Source organism: Dasypus novemcinctus, chromosome 1 (genome assembly GCF_030445035.2).
Source record: "Dasypus novemcinctus isolate mDasNov1 chromosome 1, mDasNov1.1.hap2, whole genome shotgun sequence".
NCBI lineage: Eukaryota > Metazoa > Chordata > Mammalia > Cingulata > Dasypodidae > Dasypus > Dasypus novemcinctus.
The window spans coordinates 114,337,554-114,351,049 of NC_080673.1; the positions used below are offsets into that span (position 1 = coordinate 114,337,554).

A 13,496-nucleotide genomic window follows, 5' to 3' on the forward strand; every position below is an offset into this window, starting at 1 on the left:
TATAAACCTAACTTCCAAATAAAAATTTCTTTTTCTCTAATTCACGTGGGAAATACCATGTACCATCTCATGATGCTTTTTCTATGGTTTCTTCTGTTTAAATCCTTTATTATTTCATTTTTCATAAATTCTGTGTCCTCAATGAAATGATCAACTTCTTGTCTTAGTTTGCCACAAGGCTGCCAATGCAAAGTACCAGAAATGGGCTAGATTTTACAATGGGAATTTTATTTAGGATAAAGGACTACAGTTCCAAGGCTGTGAAATGTCCAAACCAAAGAACCATCAGAGATGTGTTCTCACCAAAGTCAGCTACTGTTGATTCTGGGGTCCTGCCACCTGGGGAGGCGGCACTGAACTCTGCCTAGGTCTCTGCCTTCCCCTCAGAGCCCAGCACCTGGAGCTCAGCTGTGGGCAACCAGGCATAGGGTTTATCTCTTACAGGGCCTCTTCTCTCAGTCTTGCCTGCTCTGCTTTCATCCCAACTTCAGCCTGAAATATGGCTTACCTCTTCAGTCTGGGTTTGGCTCCTCAACCTTGAGCTTCTTCATGGGCACAGCCTCTTGGTGTCTTTGTGTTTATGCTCTGGCTGCTAGTGATCCTTTGTTCTCCTTTCACATTGCAAGGTCAGAAAGGGCAGAACTCACCTTGCCTGTGTCTCCATTTATATCAGCAAGAGGGTGGAGACTCAGTCTGAGTCATGCCTCACTGACATAGTCCAGCCAAAAGGGTCTCACCAGGGTGGTGGACTTGGCCCAGTGGTTAGGGCGTCCGTCTACCACATGGGAGGTCTGCAGTTCAAACCCCGGGCCTTCTTGACCCGTGTGGAACTGGCCCACACGCAGCGCGCAAGGAGTGCCCTGCCACGCAGGGGTGTCCCCCCCCCCCCCCCCCGCGTAGGGGAGTCCCACGTGTAAGGAGTGCAACCCCGTAAGGAGAGCCACCCAGCACTAAAGAAAGTGCAGCCTGCCCAGAACCAGATGAAGTAACAAAAGGAAACACAGGTTCTGGTGTCCCTGAAGACTTCAGCAAATAGACACCAAGAACAGACAACCGAGTTGGGGGTAGAGGGGAGTGGAAATTAATTAATTAATCTTTTTTAAAAAGGGGGGGGGTGGAGAGGAAATAAATATATTAATTAATCTTTTTTAAAAAAGGGTCTCACGCCCACAGGAATGGGTTAGTTCAAAAGTATAATCTTTCTTTTTGGGATTCATAAAAGAATTTCAAACTGTAACACTTCTGTATATTAGGCATTATATAAGTACCTTGCACATTGTAGATGTACAATAATATTTATTGATTTGGTTTGACAGAGTAGTTTAACATTTATCATCACTCTCTTTGGAATTTGATGCAACTCAATTTTGCATGAGTTTTGAAATACCTTAATTTACTATGGAACAGTGTACTGTTTGAAGGCAGAAAATTGAACAATTCTATATTAAAGAGGGCCTTGAACTATGGTTAGAACTTCCCTTAAGTATTTCCTCAATGTCCAGTGTCAGTCGGACCAATAGATAGCTCATAATCCTATGTGTTCTTTAGCCTTTCCTTGATCCTGGAGTACTTCTCGTTAGCACACATTTGCTGTTGTCTCTTGAATTACTTACATCTGAATTTTTCAGTTGAAAGAATTTCCCAGCAGACTGAGAAATTAAGCAGAAGAGAAGGAAGAGTATGGTATAGTAAATACTATAGGATAAGAATAAACTGTGCTTGTGGCAGGCAGAATAATGATCCCTCAAATCCCCCAAAGATACCACATCCTAATCCCCAGCCCAAGTCACCTTAAATGGCAAAAGGAGCTTTGCAGATGTGATTAAGAATCTTGAGATGGCAAAATCATTCTGGATTATGTGGGTCAGCCCAATGTAATCAGAGGGTCCTTTTAGAGGAAGGCAAGGTTGCCAGAGTCAGAGAAGGAGATGCGACAACAGAAGTAGAGGTCAGAATGATGTGGCCAAAAGCCAAGGAATGCAGGAAGCCTCTAGAAGTGGGAAAAGGTAAAGGACGGATTCTCCCATAGAGTCTCCAGGAGGAATATGCAGTCTTCCTAACACTTTGATTTTAGTCCTTTAAGTCCCAATTTCAGACTTCTGACCTCGTGAACTGTAAGATAATAAATTTGGATTGTATTAAGCCACTAAGTTTGTGGTAATTTGTTACAGCGGCAATAGGAAATGAATAACAGTGGAATAGTAAAAACAGCCCTGAACTAGGTATCTGTTACAAACTGTTCCCTACCATGTGCAAACTATTGTGTACTCTTAGGAAAATCAATCTGCCTTAGGTTCCTTTCCTGTGAAGTGAGATTATACTTGCCTTACAGTGTAATTATGAAGACCGATAAAATTTTTCAGGTGAGCACTTTGTAAAGTGTTCTTGTGCTTTCCAAATATTAGATGTAAAACTTTAGCTTGAAGATTTTCTGGATGGGGGTGGAGGAATAGAATAAAGACATCCATCCTTAGATTTCTGATATGCTAAATAATAAATTCAATTCATTCAAAATTATGCAGAAAGTACAGGGTTCCAATATATTCCACTCATACACTCAGCTTTTCTCCCCTATTATTAACACTGCATTAGTGTGATACTTTCATTACAATTGATGAAACAATATTATTACAATTATACTATAATCCAAAGTTTATATTAGGGTTCACTGTTGTTGTGTTGTACAATTCTTTGGAGTTTTTAAATTTTAAATTTCTAAAATAAATTATTAAGTATACGTAATAATGAAAAATTTAAAAAGTTCCAAGGATAAAACCAAACATTAAGTACAGGTAACAACGAAAGAAGAAAAAAAATACCCGCACCATTTGAATTATTATTTCTGCAGTTCTCTCACACATCTCTCCTCATCTTATTTCCTTAGGTTTACATAAGTTAAATGCGCATATGAAGGTTTTACACTTTTTTTTTTTCACATTGGTTATATCCCAAGCCTTTTGACCCCTAATTTATACCCTGGCCATTTTGAGTGAACTAACTCTGAAGACACTTTGCTATTTGGTAAATGGCATTTTTGATAGAGATGTGGAAAACACCATCATCTCAATAGCAGCTATTTTTTTCAATACTTAACCAAGATTGTTTTGGGGTAGTTGCTATGCTTTAGATACTGTGCCAGGTGCTAAACATAAACCAAGAAAAAATAATTCTCTCCTTAAAGAAATTATTGTCTGGAAGTGGCAGTGAGAAGGCAGACAAGTGAATAAGCTGTACAATGCTAACTGATACATAAGTGAGCTTTAGAAACACAGAAGAGAAGCCCTTAACCCAGTACCAGAGGAAATGACTTAAGCAGAGGTTTGAAAGGTATTTCGTTGGGCAAACGAAGGAGGTAGATGTGGTGTGGCAAATGATGCCAGAGTGAAGGAACAACCTGCAAGAAAGAGCATGACATTTAAGGGAATGTATTGAGTACCCAATCATATTCTTTCCTGGAAAGTATGAATACAAGTCGTGCAGAGAAAAAAGAAGAGTTTAATTACTCCTGTAATAAACATATTGTTTTAGAAATGGCCTAGTGCAGGGATGTCCGCCAAGCACATGGTGTCAAAATCTCTCCTCTATCAACCAAAAAGGGCTGGACTAATCAATCGTAGCATTCTTCACCAGTCTTTATACAGTCTTGGAATCCTTCTTAAACCACCCTCAGGCAGTTGCTATCAAACAACTTGAAATAGTGTGAAAGAAGAAACAAGTTAAAACCCATAACCTAGTGGTTTAGAAATTTTGGCCCCTTGGCCAGGGTGTCTGCACTACCTGTAAGTTGTTAGAGATGTAGCTCTTCAGGCCCTACCTGAGACTTATTGGATCAGAATCCACATTTTAACAAGACCCTACGTGAATCCTATGTACTGGTTTAGAGAGTATTATTTTGGAGTGGTTTGAACCCCAGCTGAGTGGATAACTACTGTATGACCTTGGGCAAAATTTCTAAGGCATTTAAGCTGCATTTTCCTCATCTGTGAAGTGTGGGAATAATCCCTATCTCATTAGATTGTTGTGAGAATGAGGAGAGAGTGCACAGTGTCTACCCATAAACGCCCAGTTAGTAGTAATTATTTTTATTGTGCCATTTTGCAACATCTATAGCCACTAACTACTCTACACGTCCATTGCGTTTTGCTGGAGCTGCTCAGGAGGGATGATATTCACACCCATTAGGGAGGGGGGTTGGGGATAGAAGATGGAATACCGTCAGAAATGCTCCCTTCAAATATTCAGGATACTGTACATTTTACAACACCTCTTAAAGGTCGGTTAGTCTCCTTGCGTTCAGATTTTCACTGCACGCGGCTTTTTGCAAACCGTCTGCTAGGGTCCAGGCTCAGCTACGGAGTCGGCTGACCTGTGGGAAGCAGCTAGGGCCAGAATTCCTGCTGAGTCGCTCTCGGTCCCCACCCCTCTTCCTTAATCCCCTTCTTAACTTTCCATCTGCTGCTTGCAGCAGAGCCACAACCCGCCTGCCCCTGCCCAGCTTCCCGCCCGGCGCGCAGCAGCCTCCGCCGCAGCACTTTCCCCGGGGACCGGCAGGCGGGGGCGGGGCTCGGCGGGGGCGGGGCTCGGCGGGGGCGGGGCTCGGCGGGGGCGGGGCTCGGCGGGGGCGGGGCTCGGCGTCCTGCCCCCGCCCCCGCCGCCGCGGGCGGAGCTGCTGCTCCTTCCTCTTACTCCCCGGGCCGGCGGCGCTGCGCAGAGTGGACAGCTGGGCGCACCCTGGGCCTGACGGTGAACAGTCGGGCACGTGAACCGCCAGCTCCAAATTGGCTCTGCGCCGGGCGGTGGCGACGGCGGCCGCAGCGCGGGGTGGGGGCAGCCCCCGCGGGCTCCTCGCGGCTCCGGCGCGCCGCCTCCGCTCTTTGCATAGTAATATCAGTTTCTGCAAGCCCCGCGCTCGCTCTGCGAGCAGGTCTGAAAAGACAGAGCTCCGGGGCCCGCCGGAGGCACCCGCCTGGCGCCGGGAGCCGCTGGTTGGGAGATGAGCCGGGAAGCCCCCGCCACAGCTCAGGCAGTGGCCCCGCCGCGCCGGGGAGAGCCGGGCGAGAGCAGGTAGGCGACCGGCGGCCGCGGGAGGAGACGCCCCCCGCCACCTCCGCCCAGCGCCCAGTGCGGGGAACCAGAGATTTACAGTGCTCTGCAGTGAGGGGGGTGGATTCGGCCCCACCTTTTGCCCGGTAATCCTTTGCCTGTTGCTCTTGTCCCATCCCCATCCTACGTTCCAGGCGGGACGGTCACAGGTGATGAATTTCTCTGCAAGGTCATTGCTCCCTAAGGCTCGGGCTTTGAAGGTAAAGGGAAGAAGACACCTTCTGTTCTTGGGCGAGGATTTGTACACCATCGGGTCTGCACACAGTGTATATTCGAATACGGGTCTGTGTGTGTGTGTGTGTCAGTGTCAGTACTACATTGGCATTTTCCCCATGTTCCTAGCTTACTCCCTTAAGATAAAAGCATTATGAGTGGGTCTACGTATATATTTATGTATGTGTGTGTGTGTGTATAATTTTTCTCCAGGTGGGCAGGGAGAGAAGCGGAAGGGCGGGCAGAGGTTGTTAAGGAAAAATCATTGTCGAGACCTGTTCAGTATCTCGAGGTGAACTTTGGAACCACATTAAATCTGGATAGAGAGTAGAGACTAGAGGCTATAAATGGTTCTTTACAGGTAGATTTTTGTAAAGATCTGAAGAGGACTGTCGATGAATATACAAAGCAGATTTCGCGCTATCCAGGCAGATGGAAAAGATGTAGGAAAAATTTCAGACGCAACAATGGGCAGTGAAAGAGGGAGAAAAGGACCCCTTAATAGACATTGGGAAGTGAATTTTTGGTGGTTGTAAGGCAGCAAATCCGTGCACAGGTTTCAAGGTTCTTCTGGAGGGGTTTTGGGAGAAAGCTGTACTTGGGTGTAGAGAGTCCAAGGTTAAGATGATGTGAGTGTCCAGAATGCAGTAGAGGAGATGGAAAAAAAAGGCAAGGGTTTGGAGGGGGAAGGGAGAAACGGAACTCGGAGCAGTCACCCAAGAAGCAACCACCTTTTATTAGGAATCTTCTTCCTCCTGTTAAAGCAATACTTGGACGTGCTCCGTTTAATGTTTTTCACAACATATTTGTTAAAGACCCAATGGTCCATGTTCTCATTTTGTTTTTACAAGGAATCTGGGTTATGGTGGGACTGGAAGAAATTGAAGTGTTTACAACACCGGCAAGATTTGCAGAGAGAGTTGATTAAGGCTTAGCTTCATGAAATATTTACACATCTCTTGCGTGGGCTTTTGTTTGCTCTTGTTGGTACTGCTGCATATTTTACTTTGATAATGCTTTGAGTGCACTTCTCCCAAATGTGCTTATTTTCCAGTTATAAACTATTCTTTCTTTTCCACTGTGCTCACCATTGGCCAACCCTGGGAATAAAGACATATGAGTCACAGCATTAAGAAGAATATCTTTTGTGTTGCTATCTACAAATGGCAGAGGTTTTTATTAGGGAATGTTCTTTTGAAATAGAATCATAAAGAATATTTTTGAAGTTTTTCCATGTGTTTGTTGGGGAATAGGTTGTTGATTCATAAACAGAAGAAAAAAGGAGTAATAACCCTTGCAAGGCGAGCTATCATAGCACATAAATTTGTTTTGGAAGCAGAGCACAGGAACTGATAGAGAACTATGAATAGTGCATTTCAGTGTCCTTTTATACATCTTTAAAGGAAAATTTAGGAACCTAGGAATGTATGTGGGGAGACTTCACCCAAACGCTAGCTAAGCTGTTATAAAAACAATTAGGGCTAAATAGCAAGCGCATCATCTTCATATGAGAAGAGAAGGACTGAAGAATTTTGTGAATCAGACCAGTCTCAATTAGAGGACAGGATAGTTTCCAACACGGTGTGTTGAAATTTGGGTGTTTTTGTTTTTTTAATTGCCTCAAAGACTTGCTCAATACTCTTAATTATTTGTCCCTCTAGCATTTTCTTGATTATGCTTCAAATATTCTTGAAAAGGTACATTTAGATACAGCTCTCCTCCACTGTTTTAATTTCTAGTCACAAAATCTGCAGCCTATGGAGAAGCACTAAAATGTTAGTCATGGAATCACAAAATTATAAAATATTGGCACCGAGAGCCAGGGCACACAATTCTAGTCCAAGCTCACACTTGAGAGTTTTCAGCACTCTACCCTTTATACATTCATTTCCTTTCATTCACTCATTTACAGTATATTTATCATGGACTAGGCATGGCATGGTCCCAGGTCGTGGAGAAGAAGCAGGAATGAAAGATAATCTCAGCCTGTAAAACATGAGAGGGAGACTTACAATAACAGCTAGTTAATTGCAGTTTGCAGAATGATCACGGGGTAGTTTGTGGAGCAAGATTGTGGAGGTGGTTAGGAAAATTTCTTAGGGACTTGGAGAATGAAAGGTAGAGAAGGCAGAGCCTTCCTGGTTTAAGAACCAAAATCTGCATAGACGCCGGAAGAACCAATAGCTCTAGACCATGAGTTCTTAACAAGGGGTTCTTGAGCTTAAATTGAAATTCAAAAAAACATTATTCTTGTGGGGACATGGTGGTGCAGGTGTGATATATTTATTAAATAATACACAGTATAGTGTGGACTTAGTAAGGGGTCCATAGTTTTTACCTGACTGGCAAAGGGGTCCGTGGAACAAAAAAAGGTGAAGAACCCCTGCTTTAGATGGTTGAAAACAATGTGAGTAGATAATGTGGAAAGCTGAGGATAGAGAAGGAAGCAGGATCCATCCACAAACTGAAGTCCAGAAAAGCTTCTAACTCACCTGGTCAGTAAATCATTTGATCTGGATAAGTTAGGTAAGTCATTCATTTTTAGGCTCTATGTTGTTCAGATTACCCAGTTTTATATCCCTCAAATATCTAGAAGCTATATTTGCTTAATTTGGAATAGTGTGCTTAAAGGGGAGATGTGTCCTTGAGAAAATCGTAATTCTCTGCACCTCAATTTTTTAATTATGAAATTTCTGCCACCTTCTTTGCATTTTGTGAAAATAAAAGAAAAAATGAGGGAGTGGAGATTCAAGTTTTATAGAAATTAGCTTAACAGAAATGAGTGGTATCGTATTTTTATGACAAGAGTACTCATGGCAGAACAATGGAAAATAGTATATATTTCAAGCATTTAACTGTCCCAGATGACACCGAAAGGACAAAGCCATGTTGGTAAGAAAAATTAAATGAACCAAAAAAAAAAAAAGAAAGAAAAGAAAAACCTAAGGAACGAGAGCTAAAGAGATTCCAAAGACCATATCCAAACTTTTTTTTTCTAGGAGATAGCAGGGATTGAACCCAGGACCTTGTACATGGGAAGCAGGCACTCAACCACTGAGCTACATTCGCTCCTCCATATCCAAATTTTTAAATTATTTTTAAATGAGGAAAATATTTTCAATAATCCCACAGTTATCAATAGGTCCTCTTCTAGGACAGTGCTTCAAACTGCAGGTCACACACTCATTATGAAGTCATTTTAGTTGGTCTGATCAGTATTTTTCTTTCTAAAAAATACAATGGGTAGAACAAAATAGAAGGGTAAGTATTGTTCATGGAACTTTTAAATTAAATATACATGGATATGTATGTACATAGTATATTGTCTTGTAAAGCGTTTATCTTATTGTGCATCATGTTCCCCAGAGTCCAAAGGACTGCTGCTTTAAGGGAAAGATGTGAAAGAGATGCTCTCCATTTGTAAAACCCTCCAAGAGTTGTCTAAGATCTGAGGTACAAGCATGTACTCAGTATTCTGAATAGCAGTTTATTGAGATAGGTAAGACATGCCTAAACTAACACTTGGTAGTAAGGTAAGAGGAGAGGAAGATTCTTGAGGACTGAATTAATTAATCTAGAAAGGGTTCAAGGAAGAGGTAGAACTTGAGCGAGTTGATGCCAGATGGATAGGATCTGGGTGGGTAGGGAAGAAGGGATGGTGATACAGCAGGAGGAAGTAAAGAACGCAGTTATAGCAACAGGAGGTATATTTAAGAATCATTTAGAAAAGAAAAAGTAATACCAGGTTGAGGGGAATGAGTTGCAGTAGAATTCCTGGTTAGGCTGAAATAATAGAATTGCTTTTTCTTTCATATCCAATTTATTTTCCTAATATCACTACCACTACTTTAAAGGAAATCTAGCCAAAATAGCCACAACATCATAAATCTGTCATTTTCTGCCATGTTTTAAAACATTTATTTTGCAATATTTATTTTGCTGGCCCTGTTTCTACTGAATTTGATGGTTAAACTGTGAAAATTGGGTGATAAACCACCACATTTTAGCATGATTATTTCATTGCCGAGAATACAACTATAATTACTGGCACTGAGGGGCATGGGTGATGAGATGATTTTCGTAAGTTCAGCAAACCCTTCTATTCTCTTCAACAGGCTTCCTTCCCTGAGCACTTCCTAGGTACCCACTTCTGTGCTAGTTGCTGACAACTCTGAGATGAACCAGAATCAGTTGAACCACAAAATGCAGGGCAGCTTACACTATTGGGTTTATTTTCATTTTCTCAGTTGCACTATGACTCGTCCATCATTTTAGTTAAATATTTCCATATGTCTGTATGCATTTCTAGAAATTAGCATTGGAGTGTTTTGCTGTGGCCTAGTAGTTATTTTGAGGAGACAAAGGTAGGGAAGGAAAAAAATCTTTACTGGTGATTCTGAGAAATTTTTTTGGTGGATGTTTTCACCTTTTGCTTCTTTCCCAGGAGCATAAGAGAAAGCCACATATAGACACCTTTTTGAGTAGTTATGCCTGTAATCAGAAAAACAATAGGTGATTAAAATAGATCTCATCTGCTTGAATTAGTTAACTTGGAATGCAGTCAAATATGGAAATTCACTTTTTTTAAGAAAAGATGTCTTGGATTCCTCTCCATCTTCCTTCACCATCAGAGTGTTTAGATTAGTGATAATCTAAACTTTTTGCATAAGAGTCAAGTCAAGAATAACAAAAAACATTTAGAGGCTGCTTTGAATTGAAAAGATATTTATTGAATTTTAGGGGGGGAGGGGGGGAGGCATGAGTATGCTCTTAGAATTTACTTACTATCTTGAATACCAGTGAGAAAACTTCACAGCTTTTTAACTAAGCATGTTGGAGTTGGCAGCACAGTGACAGCTTTCTACTTTTTCAGATTTGAAATTAGATGGGCAGCTTTATTTTTAAGCTAGCTGCATAATTTGGGGCCCAAATTATTATTACTAGATAATAATATCTAGCCCTTAGCTGGAGGGATAAATGATATGACCTGTTGAATCAGAATCAGAATCTAGAGATGGGACTTAGAAACCTAAATGTTTATTCAGCTCCCAGAAGAATTCTAATAGCCAGGTTTGAACACCACTGCTTAGGCTATGCTGTTATTTACAAGGAAATAAAAACATTACAGATGAGGTCCAGAGAGGATAAATAACTTCCCTTAGTCACTGGCAGAGCTGGGACTAAAATCCATAAATTTTCTTTCCATACACCAATGAGTCTCTGGGCTCAGGGGAAGAAAATGTGACCTCAAGAAAATGGCAGAATTGTCTGGTGGGGGTAGGGAATCAAATTACTTTTGCTCCCCTTCCTCCAATGTTGTGAGTCAATGCAGCAAGCCTTTGAGCCTTTCTTGAGGACTGGGGGTCTCTGTCCCAAGGGTCTCATATGGCAGAAACCCTGTGGGGATCAGCTATGTGATCCGAGGCAAAACGGTTTCTTGGCCTTACAAATCAGATGCAATTTTAAAAATTTAAATCTTTGATCCTAAGCAGTGGATACCCATGCCATCCCTAGGAAGATTACTTTTGTCAGTTATTCACATTCAGTGACACTTGCAGAACTAAGCAAACCTTGAAAAAAATCTGGAGGCTGGAAAGTAAAACCTACAAAGCTAGAGGCATCTCCAGAGAACTCTGCATTGTTGCTGATTCAGTAAGGGACAGGGGGACAGAGATTTCCAAAGTACCTTAAAAAATGTCATTTGCATCTACTAATTTTCTGAAGGAAAAGGACTTGCACCGACTCCTTATTAAAGCTTGAATTGCAAATGATCCATCAGAGTTGGAGATCGAATTTAGGGGGAATAATCAAGATGTTTTATATTGATAGATTCTTGATTGTTTTAAGGATTCTGATTTCTAAATAGCTTAAAGTTAAAATCACCGCATTGTGTCTATGGGAGACTCTGCTCTTTCTTTATAATTAAAGCTTTGGTTAATGAAATGTGTAAGGGAGTGAAGTATTTTTGGTGACTTTATTTTCTGAGTAATCAAAGCCTCTTTTTTTGTTTCAATTCTTGTTCACAATTTTCTAAAATATAATAACTGTGTCTGTGTGTCTGCTTTAATTAGTATTATATGCCAATATCATCAGGATTCAGAATTTTGCATTGCCTCTGCATTATTCTGAGTTATGGCTGTGTGGGACAATGAAGGAGCTTCTGAATATAATTTGGACTTTTTTCTTTTCTTTCTTTGTACTCTGATAGGAACATACTTTTTCATGATGCACTTTAAATAATTATTGTTTTAAAAATGCAAAAGATACTTGAGTCATCCTGGGTTCCACTTTAATGGACCTTTGTCTTTTCCTTTTCATTACATCATTTTGGAATGCTAGTTCCTTTCTCATTCTCTTCAAAACATAGTTTAAAACCCCATCATTATTTCAGCATGCCCTCCATGATTATTAAGACCAGTTTCTAACTTCTTTTTTATATACAGCATGAATTTTTAAATTTATATTGTTCTCTAGGCATGCTTTTCTATGTGTATAAATTATATCTCCTTGAAAAATGCAGGTAAAAATGAAGTGACTAGAATTTTAATGTTAATAAAAATTTAATCAGCTAAAGTTAGTAAATGAGTGTATATGTTCCCCGAATCCTTGAATTAGGGAAAATTGATTGTGAAAAATTGGTGTGGGCTCTTGGTCTTGTTTTCATTGAACGTTTTCTGAAATTAATCAAAGAGTCAGGGTCAGTGGCTGAGATATGATTAAGTGAGTGAAAAAGCCTGTGCAATTTCCGCCAACTCGGGATGATTTCTTAAAAATGCATATAGATTTTTCAAAGCAGAAGAACGCTCTGCCACTAACATCTGAGAGAGCTGGAGAACTTCACTTAACCTGCCTGGGCCTGGGGTTTGAGAATGTGTGTTCCAGATCAGAAATTGAAAATTGACTGGCTGTGAGCCTAGCAGGAAGCCTATGCCTGATTTGGTCTGCAGGTTGATTATTTTTAATTAAGCGAATATTTAAAAATGAGATCTATTAGGAAAAAATGAAACACTGGACCCTCATTCTTCAGACTGGGGCTGAATAGCAGCATGTGCTGCCTCTCTATTTTGCCACTACTCCTTATTGTTTCTGATATTGAGGCTTCATATAAGTCACTTGTACTCAATAGCTCCACTTGATTGTATTACCTGTGTAGAAGCAGAAGTCTGGCAAGAAGTTGTCTAAGTAACATGGGCTCTAAAATGCTATGATTCAACTCATGAAATTGACGTAAGAGATGATTACACTGAATGTAGTTATTTCCCTGTATGACTCCATCTGTGGAGAACCAACAGGATATCAGTATATATACACAATAAGGAATTGGCTCACCTGACAAGTCCAAATTTCAAAGGGCGAGCTGCAGGCTGGAAATTCCAGTAAAGATGATGTTGGAGTCTTGTGTCCAAATTCCCTAGGGGAAACTAGCAAGCCTGAAATTCTGGCAAGAGTTGCTATTGAAGTCTTATGGCAGAAATTTTTATCTCTGAATCCTCAATTCCTGGTGTTAAGATCTCCAACTAATTAGATAAGGCCCATCAGCATTGCTGAGGGCAGTCTCCTTTCCTTAAGGTCAACGGATCCTAATCCCATCCATGAAACACCTTCACAGTAATAACTAGACCAGTGCTGGACCAAACAACTGGACACCATAACCTAGCCAGGTTGACACAAAATATTTATAATCGCACTCCCATAAACCATAGTGAGAGTCTAAAAAGTTTCCATCATCAATGGAATATGTAGATTCTGTGAAAATTTTATTAATAAAAACTAAGTTTTCTGGTCTGTCACCAAGAGAATAATGGAGGTTTTTTGCTTGTTTGCTTGATTTTTACTGTACCACACATCGCAAATAAAAAATATTAACAGGTTTAGCAATCATTTAGTTTTTTTTTTCTTTTTCTTAAGGACCAGTGACTTAAGATATTACATTAGATTGCTGTATGTGTTAATGCACCATATCTTTATTTTATGTAGAACTCTTTGCATATATACTCTTCCCATATACATTTTCATAACCTCTTAGAAACCAAAAGCATATGCCAGTTTTTCAAGTAATAGTGCATTCTATTTAGAAGGCCTGGAGGTTGGGATAAACAGTTCGGGTAGCATAGACTATCATCCCAGCTTGTGACAGTCCCTGTACAGCTGAGAAATGTTCACCTGATGATGGCATTTCA

General features: G+C 40.8%; 1 protein-coding gene across 3 annotated transcripts in view; it reads left to right on the top strand.

The window, feature by feature from the left end:
• Window positions 1-4,619: 4,619 nt before the first annotated feature.
• The window catches only part of GPRIN3 (GPRIN family member 3), a 63,873-nt gene continuing 54,996 nt past the window's right edge, over window positions 4,620-13,496 (top strand). Inside the window, exon 1 of one of the 3 annotated variants that reach the window (XM_004480541.5) lies at window positions 4,620-5,064. The gene's annotated coding sequence lies outside the window, so the exon portion shown is untranslated. The remainder of the gene's footprint in view (window positions 5,065-13,496) is intronic. The other 2 variants (XM_058295521.2, XM_058295516.2) reach the window with 2 other exon arrangements.